This window comes from Phoca vitulina, unplaced genomic scaffold, assembly GCF_004348235.1.
Source record: "Phoca vitulina isolate PV1807 unplaced genomic scaffold, GSC_HSeal_1.0 scaffold138, whole genome shotgun sequence".
Classification (NCBI taxonomy): Eukaryota; Metazoa; Chordata; class Mammalia; order Carnivora; family Phocidae; genus Phoca; species Phoca vitulina.
The window spans coordinates 400,927-427,795 of NW_022589841.1; the positions used below are offsets into that span (position 1 = coordinate 400,927).

Here is a 26,869-nt window from a genome sequence, read left to right on the forward strand (position 1 = left end):
TATCGCTGTTATCAGGAACATTTCCTTTCTTATTATCATAGTATGCTTTCATAATACAACTGAACCCAGCCATGTTCTATACCAGTGAGCTTGCGCTTATTCCAAACCCTTTGTAGTTCCCAATATTAAGTCTCTCCACAAATCCACTGCGGGTTCTAGAATTTTATTTTCATCAATCACAATCTGCATTACATCAATCAGGTGAAGATGTTTCTTTCTTTTTATTTTATTTATTTACTTATCTATTTACTTATTTATTTAGAGTGCATGCACGCGAGGAGGGAAGGGGCAGAAGGAGAGAGAGAGAGAGAATATCTTAAGCAGGCTCCACGCCCAGCATGGAGCCTGATGTGGGGTTTGATCTTGTGACCCCGTGATCACAACCTGAGCCAAAACCAAGAGTCAGATGCTCAACCGACTGAGACACCTAGGCTTCAGGTGAAGATTCTTCTTAAGCTAGCTTTCTCTTTATTACAGAAATTAAGCAATTCCGTGAATGAAACCATTTTCCTGTTACATGTGAGGTGAGTTTCTGCTCAAGGTTCTGTATTTTTTATACTCCTCATGAAGCCATCCCTTATTCTCTCTACAGAACTATAACATTTTGTTGGAAACTTTTTTGTGGCACTTGTCACGTTCTAATTTGTAATAATCTGTTTTCTTCAAGTCTTATATTAAGTAGGAGGAAGCCCATTGAAGACAGCAACTGTGCCTGATTTCTCTTTGTGGACATGGTCAACATTCCAAAAAAAAAAGTTTGCTGAGTAAAAATGTGGCGGTTGGATGATGGCAGTAGTTCAGAATGACCCATGAAGCAGGTAATATCATCTCCATTTTATAGAACAAATACAACTCAGAAAAATTAAGAAACTTCAGTTCCCCAGGCTACTAAACAAGTTCCCCAGGCTACTAAATTGGTAATGCCTGAATCTAACCTAGTTTCACTTGAAAGCAAAGTTGTCTTCTTGACCACTCTGCTGTCCACTTCAGGAGAAAAACTAAGAAAGCAAGAGCTAAAAAGTTAGAAGCTGTTAAATTCCACAGACTAGAACATGAGAGTCCTATTTGCCCCCAGACACTGTTTGTCTGGAGCATAACATGGTCAGGGGCGAATTTTAACTCCTTCTTCTTTGTCTTTTTTTTTTTTTTTTAACTCCTTATTCTTACCGAGTTTCTTCTTTCTGGTCTTCTACTAGAACTCCAAATCCTCTTCTCTCAGTAGCCACAGACTTTTATTTTATGTTTCACTCTCACGCTCAAATATTCAGGTTCAGTTCCCTTTCTTTAGACATGTAAAAACACAATTACATATTTGTTCTTCAAATTAAATGCCTCTGTGAGTAAAATAAATTTAACAGAACCATTTGGTCTTTTAGAATCTTATACATAAAAATACCATGACCTTGAGCTCCCTGACCAGACCTTTTAGTAGCTGCACCTCACCTGTGACCTGGACCAGCTCCCCTGATCAGTGTTGATTCCTCAACCGTGTGACTTTCATGGTTTCTGAGAAATGAAGACAGCTGTTTTCATTATGGTTTTAGCCTAAATAAAACTCCAAATTCTTATTAAGAATGTTTAATAAAATCAACAGGGCGTTAAAAACTGCCAGCAGGGAGCTTAGCAAATTAGATGCTTGCATGGTGCCTCCCTCTGTGCCTAGATGCAAATATTTCTCATCTTTATACAGCTTTTCTGAAACATCATAGTGCCATCCCAACCAAGCACCCCCCTCCACCCCATGTGACTATGTGTTTGTAAGGTGCACACCAACATCATTTTGTGACAAAAGTGAAACTCAACTAAGTAGCTGCTTGCTTTTGGGGAGCTGGAAATTCAAGAAGTTGCCCTAGGACTCATGAAATAATTAAGAGAGCCCCACCTTGAGAAGGCAAAATGGAAGCAATCAGTATTCATTATATTATGCCATCTAATATTTATTAAGTACTTAATGAAGTGGAACCACATTGTTAGACATTAATAGATTTTTTTTTCCAACAAGTTTCAGACCAATATTCTTCTTACTCTCAAGTAGTTTGTGCAGGAAGTTAATTTTTTTAAATAGTTCTAGCTTTCAAAGAAGCCCAGAATCTGTAATCCCAATTTAAGGTATAAAGAACCATGCACTCTGAATGGATGCTACTCGGATAAATGATGAAATGCTACATATTTCCTTCCTTTTTATCTCAAGATGATTTAATTGAAATAAAGTCAATATCAGAAAGAAGAGTAACAAAGGGAGAGGCATAATTCTCACAGGCATGAGAATGTAAATGCTAACATCTGGGCCCATTGTAATCTTATCTAGCACCCATAAATTTCAAGATGTCAAAAAAATCACAACAGCTCACAGTCTTACCTCACCAACCAGAATTTCATATGTTATCTTTTTAAGTGACATAAATTCAAGAGAAGGGGATGCCTCCATCAAGGGGAATGCTGTAATACCATCCCTCTAAGTGAGTTCATGTTCCCCTAGTGATTTCACAACATTCCCTGCTGCTTCATAACCCCTGAGGTGAACCCACCTGCATGCAGGAGCACACTCTCTTATCCACACTTTCACTGAGCCAGGTAAGCAGTGTGATGGAGACCAGGTGTCCTTCCAGGGCAGTATGCCTAATTCGTTCATATTATGTGACCTACAAACCACAGGGAGCAAATGCGTCTTCAGGTATGACAACAGTTTGTCACTTTTCTTCCAGGACGCCGAGTAAACCCATCATATTATTCATCATATTATTCAGTTACATCAAACTGCGGTGGGGTTGTGGTATTTAAAAAAAATCGCCATCTTCAGCCATTTACTGCTGAGCTTTCTACCTGAAGAGCTATGAACATCAGAAAAAGACCGGACCGACCTCTCCATCTGTGCAGTAAATCTGTTTCTCTGTCTCAACTGCTGTTGGCTCTCACAAGCCCACTCCTAGCTGAGCCCCCAACAGAATGGCAGAAGCTGACCCATAAGCCCTAATCCTGAAAGGCCTCTCAGCACAGACACAAATGCTCATTTCACCCGTGGGAGAACTGAGGCTAGAAAGGGGAAGCAACGGGCTTTCCACAGTTACAGAGACTGCACTGGAACCCCATCCTCCCATACTGATACTATTCCATCTCAGCTTTGGGTTTAAGGTAACTCTAGTACTATGACTCCAAATGAAGTCAAATGACTCCATCGATTGTGTTCTTCATAACCCCAGTCTTGTTCGTTTGGCTTTCCCTGCCTTTTAAGAAACGTTAACAGGTATCATCTCTTAATGATTCAACCCCAGTATGACCCGAACACAGTAGGCACTCACTAAGTACGCTGGTGTAATAAATTAGCTTTCTTTCCTCCATAACATCTTCCATCTCCTTCCTGCCCTTCCAGTCTTATCATAGCCTCCTCTCTGCCCCTGTGACTCATTTGCTACTGACAAATACAACTCATGGTGGACTGCTGCATGGTAGTCACATCAAAGAGCAACCGAGCTTGCTTCTGGTACTAAACACATCACTCCATAAAAGAGAAAGCCATTACTGAATCCCAACAGGGTTAAGATAAGATTATACAGAACCATTCTCTTTGGGCACTGGGATGTGTACAACATCCCTGAATAGGTCTTAATCTGTGAAAGTTTACACTTAATCAAATTTATATTTTCCTGTACTTCAACTAATGGTTCAGCCTGAATTTTGGTTCTGCCAAAAGGATTCACTTACATATAATTTGGATATTATGGAGCAAAGCCCCCAAAGAGTCCCCTTCGCTTCCCTATTTATCAACTAGAGTTCTTGGATTCCAGGCATCTGATCTGAACATGCATGACTAGTGGGTAGCTCAATAGTGTGTTAAAGAGGCAATGAGTGCCAGGGAGCACGGCGAGAGACATACAGACTACTGAAGTCCCAGAACCAATTCCCCTCACAGTCCATCTGCAGTGTCCACGAGATCCATGCTGCCTAGGTAATTAGGACCATCAAGAAGAAAATGCTAACTCTGCCCTCTTCTCCCAGCTAAGAAACTTCTGAGGGCCCTGATGGATAAGCCTGAATGGTCTGACCATTAACACCTCAGGGTTGACTTCATATGACGGATGTTCACATTCTAAGAAAGTTTAATTTATACTTTATCTAAGGATACCTTCCATTACAAAAGTAATACCTGCTCATTCTAGAAAATTTGAAAAATACAGGTAAGCATGTAAAGAGACACAAGAAATGTCACCCCCCATTACGTCTGACATTCTGAAATGTTTCAGGGAGTTGAGCCCTTTGTCCGAGGTAACATCTGAAACTTGAACTAAGCCTCTCTTGGCCTATGAAACATCACTATTATAAAGATGGCTTCTCTCTGTCCTCTGAAAATTTTCTGGTGTGTTCAGATTTCAGTAAGTCCCTGGTTAGGTCCACCTATAAGCTGACTGCCCTCCCTTCTTGTCTACTTACGTGAAAACAGTATGTTTTCAGTAGGTGCTTTGCAACTACACACAAACTGCATTTTCACAGTCCAGCATGCAGGCTGCCATCATCAACAATCAATTATTTCCAGAAGCCACTCAAGGTAAATCAATTTCTGGGCCTACTGCTGGGCTGATTTCATAATTTTCTGTCTCCTGAAAACACATCTTTGTACATGGTTTTCTTTTTGGATCTGTAACTGTATTAAGCTCAGGGCTCAATTCTTTCCAGCTTCAAATACCTCCCCTGCTTAGGAAGTGGGAAGGAAAGCATAGCTTCTACTATTTATGGTGTCCAAGAAGGTTTGTTTACCCTATTAACAAAATCAACAGTTGTGACTCCATGGCACCCTAAAAATGTCCCTGGTCCATGGCAGCACCCTGATTGGGAAATTACACTCCAGGAAAACAGCCCTGAGGCAGACCAGTGCCTCAGGCAATAATCTCATTTTCTACTAACATTTCTCAATCCTCTTTCTGAATGTTATTTTTGAAAAGCAGCATGGTTCCATAGCAGGCCCAGCAATTTAGACAGCAGTGTCAGGACTGAGAGTTGGCGAATGCTAGGTCAGTTCCATGTGTGACTCATACTGTGTGTGTGTGTGCGCACATGTGTGGTGTGCATGTGCGGGGCGGGGGGGTGTCCAGGTGTCCCTAGACACCTGCTGCATGCCAGAGGCTGTGCTGGTTCCCCTCATGTACATCTCCTTACTTAGTCCTCCCAGCAGTCCTGTTTGAGGTAGGTATTAGGTCCTTACTGAAGAAACTGTGATTTAGAAAGTTTGACTGACTTCCCCAAGGGCACAAAGCAGATAAAGGGAAGAATCTGAGTTTGGATGACCCCACAGGCTGCCTCTCACTCACCAACAACAAACTCCAGGTGATTCCACCAATCTAGCTCTGAGATGTAATTAACGTAAGACAGACCGAGAGGGTCAAATACGAAGATAATTTATACATGCTTACCAAAAGATGGGATGCTAATTTTAACAATAATGCAACAGTGCACATTTTCTCCTGTTGAAAAAGGTCTTGTTCTTCAATTCAGTCTGTTAAACCTCCTTCAGGGATTCTCATACCTTTTAGACCTTTAAATTACACGCGTCTGTGTCCCTTGTTCCCCACCAGCACACCATTCAGTAAAGAAAAGTATTGCTGCATACATTCCATGGGCTCAGGAGCACAATGGATAGAACCATAAAGGAAAGAGCCAGATGGTCTCAAAATTCAGATGGTTCCACACCCAAGAGGCTCCCAGCTGCTGGGAGTGTTCTGGCAGGAGAAGGCTGCAGAGAAAGGATGGAGATAATTTTAGGACCAGGCACTGAAGACCTTCAGCTCCAGCCCAACATAGACACTGCTCGTCCCAGGAAGGCACAAGGACACATGAAGCTGACTGCTCATCTACGTACTGGTTACCCGCACCTGACAAGCGAGCTTTCAAGGGAGGGCAGCGATTTGACTTAATGGCAGGACTGAATCAGAAGAACCACGTTCAATAAGAAATCCTTCAGAAATGGAAATGGGTAAAATTAAAAAAAAAAAAAAAAAGAAATGGAAATGGGTGATCCCTAAATTGCCTTTCCATAAGCACCCAGCCACCACAGCAGGGGCACCCCGGCTCTGGGAGCAGGCTGCTCTGCTTACTGCCCAACGGCACCAGGTAACTGCCTATAAAAGGCACCAACTACACGCCACATCGTCCTTGTTTATCCAGAGATGATTCTCCCTTAACACTCGGGCAACCAGGCAAAAAAGAGATGGAAAAGGAAAACATCAGGAGGGACTCAGAGGGGACACAGGCAAATGGGAGGCACCTTCTGTCCCTTGGAGCTGGAATCCACAAGAGGCCTCTCTCCTTGTAAACCTGGGAAGCCAGCAGATGTGTGCTCAAAACAGCATCCGAGGCAGGGAGAGGATTTGTTTAAAAACACCAAGGACTCACAAGAAAAAGCAACATAAAAAGAAGAGAGGGGAGTTCTGTGTTTCTGGAACAGCACCTCTCTTCCCCTCCCACTCTTCCCGAGGGCTGCTACGAAGAGGACTACAAGCCCCCCCTCGAGATGCCAACAGAAGGGGAAGGAGACTGACACTTAAACAACACGGGTGACGCCGTATGCACAGGATTGTCATAGGAACCTGTGTAGAGATGCAAGAAGAAACTGGCAGTTCTGCCTGGGGGGGTCAAGGCTGGCTTCATCAAGGAGGGGACGTCGATCTGATTCGGGGAGAAAAGGTACATCAGGGTAAAGGAAACAGTGTGAGCACAGGCATGCAGACGTGAAAGAGCCAGCAGTCCTGGGAAATACTGTGCAGAAAGTGATCAGACACGAGGTGGGAAGGGAAGTGACGCCAGATGGTGATCACGTGCTTCAGGACTATGCAATTGCCAAATATTTACTGAGTCAGCAAGGCCTAGTCCAAAAGTGGTTATTAAATGACTTCACAAAATACACTGGCTTATATTCTGAATTGACACAACTTTTTAAGCCACTGAGTCCCCAATGTAAACACACAACGTTCATTCCATGAAGAGAGCTTTACTACTGTTACAAGTTGAATTTGAGTTCAAACTTTTTTTTAATTTTATTTATTCATTTGAGAGAGAGAGAGGGAGAGAGAGCACAAGCAGGGAGATTGGCAAAGGGAGAGGAGAAGCAGACTCCCCGCTGAGCTGGGAGCCCGACATGGGGCTCGATCCCAGGACCCGGAGATCATGACCTAAGCCAAAGGCAGACGCTTAACCATCTGAGCCACCCAGACGCCCCTATTTTTTTCATATATTTAGTGAGTTAAATTTCTCACACCAGACAAGGTCCAAAGGTAATTCATACTCCAGACTTAGAAACATTTCCAAGCATTGTGACCACAGGATAGTGTCCTGAGGCATCTTAATTGCTAGTAATGTTCAGTATTAACTAGACACATGCAGACTATTAAACACTGGATGATCTTTCAGTAAGAAACACCAGTTCTAGGGTCAACAAGCTCACATCTCAAAAGGAAACCTTGCTGCTCCAGCACCCAAGAAAGCCACCATTCATGTTTTGGTGGTTATCCTTCTTCACGCCTCTGTACACAAACACACAAGTGTACACTCACACTTTTGCATAAGAGATCAAAGGGCTCTCACTGCTTTTTCTTTTTTTCCCCCCTCAGTAGTCTGTGGTAATTCTCCTTCTGTAATTTCTTAAACCAAGTCCCCATTCTTGGCACTGCTTATGTGAACTTGAGTTCTCAGTATTACAATGAGCAATTTAAAGTGAACCATTTTTGAGGCACCTGGGTGGTGCCGTCGGTTGAGCCTCTGACTCTTGGTTTCAGCTCAGGTCATGATCTCAGGGTGTGAGATCGAGCCCCATGTGGGGCTCTGCGCTCAGCACGGAGTCTGCTTGAGATTTTCTCTCCCTCTCCCTCTGCCCACCCCCACTCATGCTCTCTTTCTCTCTCTAAAATAAATAAATAAATCTTTAAAGTGAACCATTTTTAACTGTTATAATGAGTATCCTTGAATATCTATTTTGTGCACTGGTCTAAACTGCTGGGTAGAACATTTTATGTTTTGTTACATTCTCCCCAAAACCTTCCAAAATGGCAGCCCAATTTATACCCCGGTGGGAACGCTTTGTTGGGTTAGGCTGGTCTTGAAGGTGAGGGATGAGGACTCAGCTCCTTGCCTTCTGAAGAGACCACATGGACCATGTCAGCCTCAGGAGGCTCCCAACACAGAGATCTGGCAGTGCCCACAGAAAGGGGACCAGGCCCTGGCTTAGTCCCCACAAGGAGATGTCAACAGACCTGATGGGGCCTCAGTGGGCAGAACTCCAGGCAACTCCAAAAGTAAGAGGAGAGAAAAATGCTGTTGAGACACCAAGAGTGTCTTCCATCTTAAAAACTGCTATCAGCAGACACTGATTATCTATGTATTTCACACCAGCTCTTTCTCCTGACACACTGTAACTAACAACATGTGTGGAGTTTCCTTCAAACTACCTTTCCTACTGCTCATTATAATCTGAAGTGATTTATAATGTTCCTATGAATCACACTGGATAGATTATTTTCTTTAATTCCAGCCAGCAGCTGTTGAAGCAGACTAATAAATAACCACTGTAGAACCCCCACTGAACTCTCTGAAAAGGCTGTAAATATATTTAACAACCCACAGCATAAACACATCTCCAGCTCCCAACCAGGATTGAATACCTTTCAGAAACTCTGTTAGTTATGAACGTATCTGAAGAAAAAAAAAAAAAAAAAAAGCCCTATGGGACACATCTGAAATGCCTATTCCTTCCAGAAAAAAATCCAAACCCCAGAACTTCCTGTTTCCCTTACCTGTGCCTTTAACAAATGCAGACATCTGCAAACATTAGTGCCCTTACATTACACTGGAGTTTATTTAATGTCCATTTAATTTTAGATATAAATCTACTTTGCCTTAGAGACTAAACAAAGAATTACGGAGTTCTCGATTTCTAGGCACATGACTCTTACCAGTTTTTTTTTTTTTAATTTGTCTTTTTGTCAAAAGACAAATAAAGTGGAAAATTTGATGCAAAAACTAAAAACCAAAACAAAAAATCAACCCTGTTTTACCTAACCTCCACTGGCAGCTGGTCATGTAATTTTCAACTGTATATTTTACCTATTTTCTTGTTCTTGGGCCAAAAGGAGCTTTAGTATGCTGGTGCCTACCATTTAGTCTGCCCATGGATGTCAGGGCCATCAGGGCTGTACCAACAGACCTAACCAAGGTTTTCAAGGGCCCAGTGGTTCTAGCTAGCCCAGGGCACAGCCACCTGGCTCCATATCTGGATATCTGTCTGCCAGCTAGGCACCCATTTCCTCTCCTCCACTACGACACTAGTTACACTTCCTTTTCATGCACTGGAGATTTTCTCTTTGAAATAAGAATTGTATTTAGACAGTATATTCTTTACCTGTTGCATGTACTTAATCCAGGATGCAACTGAGCAAATATGCATATAGTAATCCTTATGCTATTCCTATAAATTTCTGATATAACTCCTTTCCTCCAGCCAAGACACAGTCATCATGATACATACCTAATTCATTTGTTATTGCCATTTGGGCAAAGAAGAAAACATAAACACTGTAATAGTGATGAATACTGAAATAGGTAGGATAAAGTAGGGTAGCACGGATCATCTTTAAAGAGCTGAAAAGGGGGTGGAAAATAATCTATGTTGTTCATCTGCAATGCACAAACATAAGGGCTTTCTATCGTGAAGGACACAGTGAAAAAAAGCATGTATCTGTTTTTCCTGTTGGCAAAACTTGAGCTTCCTCAAGTTCTGGTTCCTTCCTTGAATAGGTCTATTTCTACACCAATAAAACAAAATGAAATTGAACTACATTTAATGACTGAAACATTACACTACTAAATCCTTCCTTCAGCTAGTTAGACTTCAAACAGGCACATCCCTGCTCCACAGGATGGGATGCTATGCTCATCCATCAGATGCTTCATACCCACTTCTGCACCCCAGGTCTCTCTAGAGGCCTCCAGAATACAGGCTATTGGGAAGGTAAAAAGATGATTTCCCAACAAGAGTTTACTACTCAAACGTGCCTCCAAGAGCAACCACTCCACTTTGAGAAAAAGATAACTTGGCAGGAACCACTTGTGGTGTGCTTTTTTCCCCCCTTTGTAATAAGGAGAGGAGAATTCAAGCCAAAATCAAAAGTTACACTAAAGGAAAGTGAATTTCCCATTTAAAACCAAAGAGAAACAAAACACTAGCCTCAATTTCCTAAAGAAGGCTTTTCACAGTGACAGTAAAAGAGTCACAAAAGAAGTCAAAAATTTAAACGACACCTTTCATATCCCCCCCCCACCGCAAATCTATGAATAGAAAGCTGCTTTTTGCTCCCATTTACACCATACTGTCCCCTCTTATAAATAATTCTTTAATGGTGCTTTGTCATATGCAGAACTATCCACATACATTAATTTGATAGGAGATAAATACAAATGTATTCTTATCCCCTTTTTACAGATGAAGAAATCAATTATTGATAATATGATCAGGGTTATACAAACTAAACCAATCCATACCTGTTTGCAATCATCAGGAGACCAGGTATCCTGCTGCCACTCAGGTACAACAGGCACAGTTGATGAGTTTTATATGTACAATCCTGACCAAACTGCCAATCCACAGTCTCCTCAGTTTCCAGGCAGTTTCTCAAGCTCCATTTCCATTAGACACTTTCACTTTATACTCTATCCAGTGCGTTACGCAACCTTCAGAAATAAATAAATAGCTTCAGGTACACTGCCTGAAAAGATTTATATTGGCCCTTGAACAAAACAGGGGTCAGGGACACTGACTCCCCCCATCCCATTCAGTCCAAACTCTGCATACAACTTTTTTTTTTTTAGATTTTTATTTATTTGGTAGAGAGAGAGAGCGCAAGCAGGGAGAGTGGCAGGCAGGTCAGGCAGAGGGAGAAGCAGGCTTCCTGCCGAGCAAGGAGCCTGATGAGGGACTCGATCCCAGCACCCTGGGATCATGACCCGAGCTGAAGGCAGATGCTTAACTGACTGAGCCACCTAGGTGTCGGTGCATATAACTTTTGACTTCCCCAAAACTTAATTAGTAATAGCATACTTTTGACCAGAAGCCTTACTGATAACATAAATGACTGATTAACACAAATTTTTATGTTGTATGTATTATATACTGTATTCTTACATAAAGAAAGCTAAAGAAAACAATATTAAGAAAATACATTTATAGAACTGTACTGTATGTATTGAAAAAAATCCAAGTATAAGTGGACCCCCACAGTTCAAATCCACGTTGTTCAAGGATTAACTGTATAATACAAATAGTGAGCATAAGAAGGATAGAATGGCAACATTAATATCAAATACAATAGACTTCATAATAAAAAGTATCACCAGAGATAAAAAGGGACATTTCACTACAATGAAAGGGTCAAATCATTAGGAGGGCGTAACAATCACAAATGTGTAAATGCTTGAAAAGAGAATCAAAACACATAAAGCAAAAACAGAATCAAAAGGAGAAATAGACAACTGCAACTATCACAAATAAATATTTTAATCCCTTCTCCCCTGTAGTTGCTAGAACAACATGGTAAGTGGTGTTGCAGTAGAGGGGTCAAGACATTTTTTTCTATAAAGGGCCAGATAGGAAATACTGTAGGCTTTCTGGGTGATACAGTCTCTATTAAAATTAATGAACTCTAACTTTGGTAGCACAAAACAGCCAGAGATGATATGTAAACAATGAGTATAGCTGTGCTTCAATAAAACTTTATCTATAAAAACATGCAGCAGAATAGAGTTAGCCCACAAACTATAGTCGGCTGACCCCAGAACTAATGATAATTACTTAGAAAATGGCAAAGACATAAAAGATCTGAAAAATACTGTCAACCACCAGGACTTATAAGAGACTTTACATCTAACCACAGCATAACAGACATTCTTTTCAAGTCTAGACCTTAAGACAAGTGGTAATTAATTTTAAATCCTGAAATCATCATACACAGTACACTGACCACAGTGAAATTAAATTAGAAATTAACAATATTAAGATGACTAGGTAAGCCCCAATAATTAGAAATTAAACAATTCATTTTTTTTTTAAAAGATTTATTTATTTATTTGAGAGAGCGAGAATGAGAGAGAGAGCGCACATGAGAGGGGGGAGGGTCAGAGGGAGAAGCAGACTCCCTGCCGAGCAGGGAGCCCGATGCGGGACTCGATCCCGGGACTCCAGGATCATGACCTGAGCCGAAGGCAGTCACCCAACCAACTGAGCCACCCAGGCGCCCCTAAACAATTCATTTTTAAATAATTCATGAGTCAAAGAAGAAATCATGAGGGAAATTAGAAAATATTTTGAAATAAATAGTAAAAATAAAACATTTCCAAATTTGTGGGATATAGGGAAAGCAGGGCTTAGAGTGATGCCTACAGCTTTAAATGCTTATATTAGAGAAGAAGACAGACATAAAATAAATGATCTGAGTTTCCACTTTAATAAATCAGAAAAAGAACAAACTAAATCCAAAGTAAGTAAATGGAAGAAAATCACAAAGAGAAAATCTGGTTATTTGACAAGATCAACAAAACTAATAAACCTGTAACTAGTTTGGTCAAGAAGAAAAGAGAGAAGACACAAATTACCAACATCAGGAATAAAACAGGAAATACCACTACAAATCCTACAAATATTGAAAGGATAATAATGTTATGAAAAGTTTTGTGCCAATAAATTTGACAATTCAGATGAAAATGGACAAATTTCTTGAAAGACATATGAAAGCAAAATTGAATGCAAGAAAGAATAGAAAAACTGAAGAGCCCTACATCAATTAAACAATTTGAATATGTAATTAAATACCTGTCCCCCAGACCCAAATGGCTTCTCTGATGAATTTTATTGAAATTATCAAATATTTAAAGAAGAAATAATACAAATCATACAAATTATTTCAGAAAATAGAGGAGGAGGGGTATTTCTCATCTTATTTTATGAGGCCATTATTACACTGATACCAAAGCAAATAAAGGCATCACACAAGAGAGAAACAATAGGTCAATATCTCTCATGAATCCAGATGCAAAAAGTCCTTGACAAAATTTTAGCAAATCCAACAATATATAAGAAGGATAATATATCATGGCCAAATGGGATTTATCCCAAGGATGAAAGGTTGGTTTAATATCTGAAAATCAATGTAATTAATCACATTTATGGAATAAATGTTTTTTAAACCACATGATCACTTCAATAGATGCAGAAAAAGTATTTGACAAATCTCAACATTCATTCACAATAAAACTCCCAGCAAAGAAGGAATAGAAAGCAACTTCCTCAACCTGATTAAAAGCATCTAGAAAAAACATAGAGCTAATATTATCTTCAGTTATGAATGGCTCAATACTTTCCACCTAAGATTAGGAATAAGGCAAGGATGTCCTTTTCTACCATTTTTATTCACCATTGTACTAAAGATTCTGACTAGTGCAATACAGGTTGAAAAGAAAGAAGTAAAACAGTCTCTGTGCAGACAACAGGACTATACAGAGAAAACTCTAGAGAATCCACAAAAGAACTGCTAGAACAAATACACAAATTTAGCAAGGTCACAGGATACAAGGGTAATGTATGAAAATCTACTACATTTCTTTAAACTAGCAATAATGAAATAGAAATAAAAATTTCATTTACAATAGCATAAAAATATCCTTAGGAGTAAGTGTAATGAATTTAATGAATGACCTGTGTGCTAAAAATTACAAAACTTTACATAGAAAAATCAGAGTAGACCTTGGTATATGGAGAGATACACAATGTTAATGGATTATAAGACTCAATATTATTAAGATGGCAATTCTTCCCCAACTAATCTTTAAATTCAGGCAATTGCCATTAAATCCTAGCATACTTTTTTGAACAGACTGACAAACAAAATCGCACTTTTATTTTTTATTTATTTTTTTAAAAAAGATTTTATTTATTTATTTGACAGAGAGAGACACAGCGAGAGAGGGAACACAAGCAGGGGGAGCGTGGGAGGGAGAAGCAGGTTTCCTGTGAGCAGGGAGCCCAATGCGGGGCTCGATCCCAGGACCCTAGGATCATGACCTGAGCTGAAGGCAGACGCTTAACGACTAAGCCACCCAGGTGCCCCCAAAATTGCAATTTTATGTGGAAAGGAAAAGAACCAAAGCCAAAGCAGTCTTGAAAAAGGGTAAAATTGGAAGACTTACAAAACCTAACTTCAAGAGTTCTTATAAAGCTATAGTAATCATGAGAATGTGGCAGTAATGTAAGGATAGACATAAACTTCAATGCAACAGAATAGAGTGACCAAAAATAGACCCATCCTTATACGGTCCATTATTTTCACAAAGGCTCCATGATATTTCAATGGGGAAGAGATAGCCTTTTCACCAAATGGGGCTGGAACAACTATCTACAGAAAAAAGTGAACTTGAATTTTATCTTACACAAAAATTAACTTGATAGGGATCATAGAACTAAAACATATGAACATAAGAGCTAAAACTACTAAACTTATATAGAAGAAACCAGGAGAAAAAACTTTGTGACATTTAGGTTAGGCAAAGATTTCCTAAATAGGCCACAAAACTACAATCTATATAAGAAAAAAAATTGTAAAATGGACTTCATAAAAATTAAATTTGAGGGGCACCTGGGTGACTCAGTAGGTTAAGCGTCTGCCTTCGGTTCAGGTCATAATCCCAGGGTCCTGGAATCAAGCCCCGCATTGGTGTCCCTGCTCATGGGGAGCCTGCTTCTCCCTCTCCTCCCTTCTTGCTCTCTCTCTCGATCTCTCTCTCTCTCTCTCTCTCAAATAAATTAACAAATCTTTTTTTTTTTTTTTTTAAAGATTTTATTTATTTATTTGAGAGAGAGAATGAGAGACAGAGAGCATGAGAGGGAGGAGGGTCAGAGGGAGAAGCAGACTCCCTGCCGAGCAGGGAGCCCGATGCGGGACTCGATCCCGGGACTCCAGGATCATGACCTGAGCCGAAGGCAGTCGCTTAACCAACTGAGCCACCCAGGCGCCCATAAATTAACAAATCTTAAAAGTATATTAAATTTTGCTCTTCAAAACACAGCTAAGAAAACAAAAACCAAGCCACTGACTCAGAGACATATCTGAGAAAAGTTTTATATGCAGAATATATACATGTTTCTAATAAATCAAAAGGAAAACAATCCAATTAAAAATGGGCAAAAGATTTTAACAAGCACTTCACAAAAGTAAATACAAAGATAACCAATAAACACATAAAGAAGATGCTTAACATTAGATGCTTAGTCATCAAGGAAATGCATATGAAAACAACAATGAGATGTATTACATACACACCCAAATGACTAATGGTAAAAAGACTGACAATATCAAGTGTTAGTGAGAATGTGGAGCAACTGGAACTCTCATTCATGCTAGATGTGATGCAAAACTGTAATAGCCACTTTGAAAACCAGTATGGCATTATCTGTTAAAATTAAATATATGCTTACCATCTGATCTGGCCAGTCAACTCTTGGGTATTTACCAAAAAGAAATGAAAATATATGTCCACACAAAACTTCTATGTCAATATTTATAGAAGCATTATTCATAATAGCCCCAAACCAGAAACAAAGTATCCATCAAGTGATGAACAGATAAACAAAATATAGTACAGTCATACCATGCAACATTACTCAGCAATTAAATGTTACACTAAATTAAAGAAGCAAATTGAAAAAGACTATATAATATATGTTTCTATTTATATTATATTATAGAAAAGGAAAAAGGAGAATTACAGAAAGCAGACTAGAAGTGGCCTGGGCCTGGGGCCTGAGGTCAGAGGAGTGAATTGAATACAAAAAAGAATTGAATACAAAGACAGAGAGCAAAGAAGATATGTGTATGTTGACTGGCCCACTGATAGCTGTGGTTAAAAGCCATTCTGCTCCATTAGATACGGTCTCTATAGCCAATGGCAAAGGAAATAAATAATCCTCTGTGGTAGTCTTCCAGAGTGTTCCAATGGATATTGGCTTCTCAAGCACTCACCGCATGCTTTATATATGTCTCTCCGTCTACCTTACTCTCTTGGATAAACAGTCAACTTATATATATAACTTACATATAACTAAAAGGAATGAGAACCCAGCAGGCCTGGCATCCCCTCCACTGAGGTAGCACTCTCGGAATTAAAATTCCCGAGGGGCCTCACCTGGGCCGGGCATTCCCTCATGCTGCTGCTTCCTCCTTTGACCTGCGTAAAGAAGCTGGGCAGAGCTAGGGATCAGATTCCAGACTAAACCATCTGAGGATGCTGCTAGAATATTTTTGTTATTGCTTTTTGTTTGTTTGTCTGTTTTCTAAAGATTTTATTTATTTATTTGACAGAGAGAGACAAAGCGAGAGAAGGAACACAAGCAGGGGGAGTGGGAGAGGGAGAAGCAGATTTCCCACTGAGCAGGGAGCCTGATGCGGGGCGCTGGATCCCAGGACCCTGGGATCATGACCTGAGCCGAAGGCAGACACTTAATGACTGAGCCATCCAGGCGCCCCTTTTGTTATTGTTTAAGAGAAATTCTAAAGCTTTCTAGCCCTCTTTCTTGAAATCTTCCCCATTCCAAAGTCATGTTCCCGAACTGTAAAGGAATATAAGCAAACCTTCTTATTTATTTGAGTTAAAAATGTAGGTAACATTCCTCTTTATAAGAAAGAAAGAGAAAGAAAGAAAGAAAGAAAGAGAGAAAGAAAGAAAGAGAGAAAGAAAGAAAGGCGAAAGAAAGATGAAAGAAAGAAAGATGAAAGATGAAAGAAAGAAAGAAAGAAAGATGAAAGAAAGAAAAAGAAAGAAAGAAAGAAAAAAGGAAGAAAGGGAGGGAGGGAGGGAGGGAGAGAAGGTTTCTGTTTACAAGGTGATTTAACTATGGGTCCCATTAAAAATTTAACCAGCTTTCTGAAAATAAAATTTGATACATGTGGAGCATCACCAGAAGTCCAAATACCAAACATACCCAGACTGTGCAGTGAGCTAATTATCCTCTAATTTTAAAAAGTGTTGATACATTCATGTGGATGTTACACTAAAGAAAAAGAGAGAGGGTTATAGGAAAGTGCAGATAAGAACAGCCTTGAAATAATAATCTAAAATCCAAAGAAGGCAGCAAAATATAAACCTACCAGGAGTTTCAATGACAGAAATGAGAAGGATGTGGCTGGTTCTAACAATCCACAGGAAGGCAGCTTGAAGAGCCAAGAGACATACCTGAAGTTATTCCAGGGAACAGAAATATAAATAGGAAGGCAACAGCTTCATGGCCCATTCAAATTAAATGCACTTTAAAATTGCATTTTAAATTAGTGCATTTCATACAGTTTTCACAGCATCATTCCATTTTGCCCATTGTCAAAGGAGCTGTGCAGGTTTTGCAGACCCTTACAGTTCAGTGAAAGGCATATTACATTCAAGAGAGAAACTCAGAAGTCCCTTTATTTTCCAAAGTAGAACATTATTCACTTACTGAGGTGAGTCATTAAACTCAATTCAAAAAAAGCCTACCCATCCATCCATCCATCCTTATAGCTATAGACATAGATATTTTTTAAAACCTTTATTATATAAATTCAGATATATGAAATACTGCTCTATGGTAAAGGTCAGGGCATTATCACTTCCAAAACATCAATGGTAATGGGCAACTGGGGTACCATTCATAAACTGAATTAATATTTAAATTAAACCCAGATATTTAAAACCAAATTCTTGCTAGGCATAGTGGAAAATGCTCTGGTTATGAAAGCTGAGATCATGGGCTAAAAGTAAATCCTTAATTCTCTTCCTACTTTCTTCACCATTAAGCCTTCTCTCCTTAAGATGCTCTCCAATCACAAGATCTACTAATTTCAATGTTATTTTCTTTATCTTCCCTTTCTCACTCTTTCAAAGTAAGTAATGGGGAGTTAAACAGTCAAACGTTTGACAACAGTTGGGGACCAGAAATATATCAAAGTGAATGGATTATGAGTCTGAAAAATCAATTGCAGCAAAAAAAAATCTCTCTGTGCAGATTAATGTACACAAGTTAATTCTGATAGAAGCCCCTCTTGCTGTTGAACTTGAGCCTATAAACTAGAACAATGAGTACTATGAGAAGCAAGGACACTATTTTGCTTACTGGCATATCCCTTAACCCTTGACACACAGTAGGTGCTCAGAAATATGATGAATTGGGGCACCTGGGTGGCTCAGTCGGTTAAGCGTCTGCCTTCGGCTCAGGTCATGATCCCAGGACCCTGGGATCGAGCCCCACATCGGGCTCCTTGCTCAGCTTCTCCCTCTCCCTCTGCTGCTCCCCCTGCTTGTGCTCTCTCTCTCTCTGTCAAATAAATAAATAAAATCTTAAAAAAAAAAAAAAGAAATATGATGAATTAATTAATGGGAAACAATGAATGATTAGCTGTTAGTAACCAAAACCAAGAAAAAAATCACAGCGCATCCTATTTATGACCAAGTGAGGCTCATTTTTATCTTGTTGAGTTCTTTTTTGCTTTCCAGCTACCAGACTTGACATTGAGTCTCTGAGCTCCTGGCCAAGGGCTCCTTCTACTGTCCCTGACCAGGATGGGGTCCACTGGCCCCCAGAGCCTCTCTGGAACCCAGAGGACTAAGGGCCCAGAGCTGAGTGTGCCATTATGTATTAGGAACACAAGGAGCAAAGAGGGCTTCTGCCCTAGGGGCTAGGAATTCAAAGTATTTTACAGGCACTACTGCTATTAAAATTATTATATAAACGAACATGTCTCTGTTCTGCCAGGTCTGATGATGGCTGAGTCTTCCCCATGTATATAAAAACCACAGACAAGGTGATAAACATCAAAAGATTAGTGATAAGATTAGCCTAGTTACCCAGGTCAACTGGTTGCCTGAATTGATATAATTCCTTAGACAAATGCCCTTATTCCAATCCATTGTCATCCGCCCATACCCTTTCATATATTTTTTTTAAAGAAATAGAGGAAACAGGAACTCTAATAGTGTCAATATTTCTTTTTTCCCCAACTACAGTCTATGGGGTAGTAATTTGGCCCGACCTATTTAGAAATAAACTCAGATCACCAGATCATAGTAATTGAAAGACCTATTTTACAATCATCAATTTAATGTCACATTTAGTTCAGAGAGAATACTACAGCAGAAGTCCCAGTCTCAAATTTGAATTTACAGTAATGTATCTCCAAGAGGGAGGAATAACACAACGAAAAAGTCCACTGCCTTGGTGCCCACCCACACTCAAATCACTTTTTAATATTTGAATTAAAAAGTGCGAGCCCTCCCATCCCATGTAGTGTGGGAAGTTCACATCCTCCTCAAAATTTAACATCCCCAGGCACTTACGTCCTCAGGATCTAATTTACTGCTTCCACTGAGCTCTGCCCCCAGCCTGCTCCTGCACCTGTTCCCTCTAGTACCATCACCCAGCATGCCACAAGGTCCTTGTTCTTTATTCTCCAAAACAACACCACTGGAAGATGAGCTACTATACTATGACTAAGTTGGAGGCAACGGAGGGGGTGAGTGATAACATCACTGCTCGATATAACAGAGCATGAAGGTACTCCCGGCAACCAGCAGGGGAGACTTGATCAGTCACACCTCCTCCTCACTGCCAACCTCTGCATATGACCTCGGTCTCCCCACAAGTATCCATTCTCCATTTTCCCCACCTATTCTGAATTTCTCATACTATCTGATTGTCAGCACAACTCCAGATTGCTCTAAAAAGAACCAGCACTTTGTGTATTTTCAGACTATGGCCAGCGGTCAGAGGGAGTAGAAATTTTCACCTTTCATACTAAAGCCCATCAGGGTTCTAACCCAAACTGCAGACCTTTATTACTAGGTATTCTTCTTCCTCCTCCTAATTCAGACAATAGCCAGCCAGAATAACCTTCTTTCTTCCTACTACACAACCTTCCTCTGCTCTATTGTTATCGTAAAGTGTGATTATTAAGCCGTAAGACTGATTCCATAAGTAGGATACTCACTCATCTGTCTCCATATGGACAGTCTTTGTGCTGAAGGAACATCAAACACGAGGCCAGATCCTGACTTGTAACTGGTGCCATCCCTTCCTAGACCCTTTACTGCCTCCAGGACTGGGTTGATTCTGAACCCAAGGCAGACCTTAGAGTTAAGAAATAGCAACATGGGGGCGTCTGGGTGGCTCAGTCTGTAAGCGACTGCCTTCAGCTCAGGTCATGATCTCAGGGTCCTGGGATCAAGCCCCACATTGGGCCCCTGCTCTGCGGGAACCCTGCTTCTCCCTCTCCCACTCCCCCTGCTTGTGTTCCTTCTCTCTCTGTGTCTCGATTTGTCAAATAAATAAATAAATCTTAAAAAGAAAAAAAAGAAATAGCAACATGTGGCTTTGTACAGTGCAGGAGCAATGGATTGGTGGACCAGGCCTGAGGCAGCACAGTGTGGTTAGCAGATGAAATTAATGAGAACTATTCTGTTAAGAGGTAGCCTAATTCTACTCTAAATCTAACTCTGAGCATGGAAGCTCCTTCAGAATGAATATTTACTGCCTGGGACCACCCCAGACCACAGGACTATAAATCTGTGCCACTCTCCAAATACTGTGCCCCAGCTAACATTTCTTACACCTGACTTCTTCCTCTCAACTCGACTATAAGCTTCCAGGGGGCAGGACTTACAGTTTTCTCTGGGGATCCACTCAGGGCTCTGTAGAGTCCCTGCACATTACACATATTACCAAACTAATTAAGAACCCATGTTTTTCACACCAAGGGAATAAGAGCTATGACTCAAGCCAGCACAGAGCGCATGGTACTTCATGCCACATGAGCCAGCAGACTTGGTCTGGTTTCCTCTCTCCTCTGGACCATGTGGAGATTACTCTTGGGTCAATTTGCTTATACTGTAGATGTTGCTAGAAATGGCAAGAATATTTTTAGAATTGTGCTCGAAGGACACTTTGCCCAAGAACATCAAACACTGCTAGAATCATGCTCTCCCCTATTGAGAAACATACTCGGTATTTCATAAACATGCTCATTAAATGGCTATGGAATCCAGTTAAAAAAAATTTTAGGTATGTATTTTAGATCCAAAGATTGTTTTTCTTCTAGGAGAAAAAGAGAGGGATATGTGTTTCTTCTTCTTGTTACTTTTATAATCTATAGCTACATACATAGTACATTTCAACATAGTTATATTGATTTTTATGGTTTTTTATTGCAGCAGCTTGATGACTCCACAAATTATCCTTCAAAGAATCTGGAGGAACATGGCTCATATCACAGGTAGGGGCAAACTGCATTCTTATGACCTAAATGTGAAATTTATGATCAGGTAATTTTTTCCCCTATAACTTGGACTCTAAGAACACACATTTGAGGATGACATTCACCCTAAAATATGATTTAGTCACCCTGAGTTACCTGAGATGTTTCAAAATAGAAATCTTCCCACTAAAGTGATAAGCATATCATTTTCATGAAAGAAAACATTATTCAAGAATGACAGTGCTTCAAATTGGACTCTCTCCCACCTCAGTGGGATGGTGCCACAGTGTGTGTCTCTAACAAACAATAACAACATAATGCAATTGGATGCAATTTGGGTGGACAACATTTGTGGATGAAATACAAGTTAGTCACAACAGCAAGCTGTCTTTTGTGCACATGCATATTCAAATGTCCTGCCCAGTATACAGAGAAAGGATCTCTGTTGATGTGAAGATTAATTTTTCTTTCTTAGTGTTTTCCCATGGGACGGGCTGGCAGCTCACTTCTTATTTCTTGGAATGTCCACTCTGAATATGAAGAAGATGCCTCACAAAGCAACTTGATAGAGTTAGGAGGAAAGATGGCGGAGGAGTAGGGGACCCTATTTCAACTGGTCCCTGGAATTGAGCTGGATATCTACCAGACCACTCTGAGCATCCACGAAACCAGCCTGAGATGTAAGAAGATCTGGATCTCTACAAGCAGAATATCGCAGGCGGTTGGTTTCGAGGTAGGAAGCGGGGAGCCGTGATTCCACGGGCAGATATCGGAGGATGAACGGCAGCGGGAGGGTGCCTGGCGGTGGGGATCTTACACCGCCGGTGAGCGACAGCCTCGCATGCTGCGGATGGGGCACAGACTCGCAGACAGGTAGCGTCGGGGAGAGGACTCTAGGGCAGCCCCCGGGGCGGAATCCCGGAGCGGCAGAGTCGCGCGCGGGCGAACTGGGAGCCGCTGGCAGTTTTAGAAGCACAAAGGGCAGAGACCTGCCCCGACCTGGAGGCAGCACTGGGGGCGCTGCGGAGGGGTGCACAACCCAGGACACTGCAGTTTATAGCAGCACGGACAGAAACAGAGACAGTGTGGCCTGGAGAGCTCACTGAAGAACAGACTGAGGTCTCTCTGCTCTGAGGCAGAGGGTTGGAAACGGTCTCTTCTGCTCTGACTCGCGGAAGAGACACAGAAAGCCGCCAGGGAAAGGCGCCAGAGAACAAAAGCCCCAAAGACTGATTCCCACTGAGCCCATCCCCCGCCACAGGGGCGCAGGGCAACTCCGCCCAAACAGGGTTGTCTGAGTAACAGCACGGCAGGCCACTCCCCGAGAAGACAGGCTGGGAAAACAAGAGGCCAGCAACCCTAAGGTTCCAAGAAAACAGGTGCATCTTGCTTGGGTTCTGGTCAATAATTTGGACTCTATACATTCCCTCAAACACCATCAACAGAATGACTAGGAGGAGGAACCCCCAAAACGGAAAAGACTCAGAGATCATGACTTATGCTGCAGATTTACAAATGGATGCAGATATAACCAAGATGTCGGAGATGGAATTCAGGTGAGCAATTGTGAAGACAACGGCTAGAATGGAGAAACCAATTAATGGCAACATAGAGTCTCTAAGGGCAGAAATGAAAGGTGAATTGGCAGAACTTAAAAATGCTATCAATGAGATCCAATCCAATCTAGATAATCTAACAGTAAGTGAGGCAGAAGAATGAATAAGTGACCTGGAAGACAATATAATAGATAAAAAGGGAAAAGAGGAGGCCAGGGAAAAACAACTCAGAATCCATGAAAATAGAATCAGAGAAATAAGTGACACCATGAAGCGTTCCAATGTCAGAATAATTGGAATCCCGGAGGGAGTGGAGAGAGAGAGAGGACTAGAAGATGTATTTGAGCAAATCGTAGCTGAGAACTTCCCTAATCTGGGGAATGAAACAAACATTCGCGTCCTAGAGGCAGAGAGGACCCCTCCCAAGATCAAGGAAAACAGGCCAACACCCCGGCATGTAATAGTAAAACTTGCAAATCTTAGAACCAAGGAAACCATTTCAAGGGCAGTTAGGGGGAAGAGATTCCCTACGTACAGAGGGAGGAACATCAGAATAACGTCAGACCTATCCACAGAGACCTGGCAAGCCAGAAAGGCCTGGCAGGACATATTCAGGGTACTAAATGAGAAGAACATGCAGCCAAGAATACTTTATTTGGCAAGGCTGTCACTTAGAATGGATGGAGAGATGCAGAGCTTCCACGACCGGCAGAAACTGAAAGAATATGTGACCACTAAGCTGGCCCTGCAAGAAATATTAAGGGGGGGGTCTAAAAAAGGAGAAAGACCCCAAGAGTGATATACAACAGAAATTTACAGGGACAATCTATAAAAACAACGTCTTCACAGGCAACATGATGACAATTAATTCATATCTTTCAATAATCACTCTCAACGTGAATGGCTTAAATGCTCCCATAAAATGGCACAGAGTTGCAGACTGGATAAAAAGACAGGACCCATCTATATGCTGACTACAAGAGACTCATTTTGAACCTAAAGATACATCCAGACTGAAACTGAAGGGATGGAGATCCATCTTCCATGACAGCGGACCTCAAAAGAAAGCTGGGGTAGCAATTCTTATATCAGACAAATTAGATTTTGAACTAAAGTCTGTAGTTAGAGACACAGAAGGACACTATATCATTCTTAAAGGGTCTATCCAACAAGAAGATCTAACAATTGTAAATATCTATGCCCCCAACATGGGAGCAGCCATCTACATAAGCCTACTTTAACCAAAATAAAGAGTCATATTGATAACAATACGTTAATTGTAGGAGACCTCAATACTCCACTCTCAGCAATGGACAGATCATCTAAGCAGACAATCAACAAGGAAACAAGAGCTTTGAATGATACACTGGACCAGATGGACCTCATAGATATTTACAGAACATTCTACCCTAAAACAACAGAATACTCATTCTCGAGCGTGCATGGAACTTTCTCCAGAATAGACCACATACTGGGTCACAAATCAGGTCTCAACCGATACCAAAAGATTGAGATTATTCCCTGCATATTCTCAGACCACAATGCTCTAAAACTGGAACTCCATCACAAGAAAAAGTTTGGCAGAAATTCAAACACTTGGAAGCTAAAGACCACTCTGCTCAAGAATGTTTGGGTCAACCAGGAAATCAAAGAAGAACTTAAACAATTCATGGAAACCAATGAGAATGAAAACACATCAGTCCAAAACCTACGGGATACTGCAAAGGCGGTCCTAAGGGGGAAATACATAGCCATCCAAGCCTCACTCAAAAAAATAGAAAAATCCCGAATTCACCAACTAACTCTACACCTTAAAGAACTAGAGAAAAAGCAACAAACGATGCCTAAGCCACGCATTAGAAGAGAAATAATTAAAATTAGAGCAGAAATCAATGAATTAGAAACCAGAAACACAGTAGATCAGATCAACGAAACTAGAAGTTGGTTCTTTGAAAGAATTAATAAGATCGATAAACCACTGCCCAGACTTATCCAAAAGAAAAGAGAAAGGACCCAAATTAATAAAATTATGAATGAAAGGGGAGAGATCATGACTAACACCAAGGAAATAGAAACAATTATTAGAAATTATTATCAACAACTATATGCCAATAAACTGAGCAATTTGGATGAAATGGAGGCCTTCCTGGAAACCTATAAGCTGTCAAGACTGAAACAGGAAGAAATTGACAACCTGAATAGGCCAATAACCAGTAACGAGATTGAAGCAGTGATCAAAAACCTCCCAAAAAACAAGAGTCCAGGGCCTGATGGATTCCCTGGGGAATTCTACCAAACATTCAAAGAAGAAATAATACCTATTCTACTGAAGCTGTTTTAAAAAATAGAAACAGAAGGAAAACTTCCAAACTCATTCTATGAGGCCAGCATTACCTTAATCCCCAAACCAGGCAAAGACCCCATCAAAAAGGAGAATTTCAGACCGATATCCCTGATGAATATGGATTCCAAAATCCTCAACAAAATCCTAGCTAATAGGATCCAACAATACATTAAAAGGATCATCCACCACGACCAAGTGGGATTTATCCCCGGGATGCAAGGGTGGTTCAACATTCGCAAATCAATCAATGTGATAGAACACAAAATAAGAGGAGGGAGAAGAACCACATGGTCCTCTCAATTGATGCAGAAAAAGCATTTGACAAAATACAACATCCTTTCCTGATTAAAACTCTTCAGGGTATAGGGATACAGGGAACATTCCTCAAGTTCATAAAATCCATCTATGAAAAACCCACAGCGAATATCATCCTCAAGGGGGAAAAGCTGAGAGCATTTCCCTTAAGATCAGGAACACCTCAAGGATGCCCACTCTTGCCACTATTGTTCAACATAGTACTAGAAGTCCTAAGAACAGCAATCAGACAACAAAAAGAAATAAAAGGTATTCAAATTGGCAAAGAAGAAGTCAAACTCTCTCTTTTCACAGACAACATGATACTTTATGTGGAAAACCCAAGACTCCACCCTCAAGTTACTAGAACTCATACAGCAATTCAGTAATGTGGCAGGATACAAAATCAGTGCACAGAAATCAGTTGCTTTCTTATACACTAACAACACAACTGTAGAAAGAGAAATTAGAGAAACGATTCCATTTACAATAGCACCAAAAACAATAAGATACCTCAGAATAAACCTAACCAAAGAGGTAAAGGATCTATACTCTAGGAACTACAGAGCACTCATGAAAGAAATTGAAGACACAAAAAGATGGAAAAATACTCCATGCTCATGGATCAGAAGAATAAACATTGTTAAAATATCTATGTTACCCAGAGCAATCTATACCTTCAATGCCATCCCGATCAAAATTCCAATGACATTTTTCAAAGTGCTGGAACAAACAATCCTAAAATTTGTATGGAATCAGAAAAGACCCCGAATCGCCAAGGAAATGTTGAAAAAGAAAAACAAAGCTGGGGGCATCACGTTGCCTGATTTCAAGCTATATTACAAAGCTGTGATCACCAAGACAGCATGGTACTGGCACAAAAACAGACATATAGACCAATGGAACAGAATAGAGAACCCAGATATGGACCCTCAACTCTATGGTCAAATGATCTTTGACAAAGCAGGAAAAAACATGCAATGGAAAAAAGACAGTCTCTTCAATAAATGGTGCTGGGAAAATTGGACAGCCACATGCAGAAGAATGAAACTCGACCATTCTCTAACACCATTCACAAAGATAAACTCAAAGTGGATGAAAGACCTCAATGTGAGACAGGAATCCATCAAAATCCTAGAGGAAAACATAGGCAGTAACCTCTTTGACATCGCCCACAGCAACTTCTTTCAAGATACATCTCCAAAAGCTAGTGAAACAAAAGCAAAAATGAACTTTTGGGACTTCATCAAGATAAAAAGCTTCTGCACAGCAAAGGAAACAGTCAACAAAACAAAGAGGCAACCCACAGAATGGGAGAAGATATTTGCAAATGACACTACAGATAAAGGGCTGGTATCCAAGATCTATAAAGAACT

At 40.6% G+C, this 26,869-nt stretch overlaps 1 protein-coding gene across 2 annotated transcripts in view; it reads right to left on the reverse strand.

Moving 5' to 3' along the window:
- LDLRAD4 (low density lipoprotein receptor class A domain containing 4) overlaps positions 1 to 26,869 on the reverse strand; it is a 130,962-nt gene that overhangs the window by 82,871 nt on the left and 21,222 nt on the right. Inside the window, exon 1 of one of the 2 annotated variants that reach the window (XM_032399190.1) lies at positions 10,522 to 10,859. The exons of the other annotated variant lie outside the window; for it this stretch is intronic. The gene's annotated coding sequence lies outside the window, so the exon portion shown is untranslated. Of the gene's footprint in view, positions 1 to 10,521; positions 10,860 to 26,869 lie in introns of those variants that run through there. 2 annotated transcript variants of the gene reach the window in all.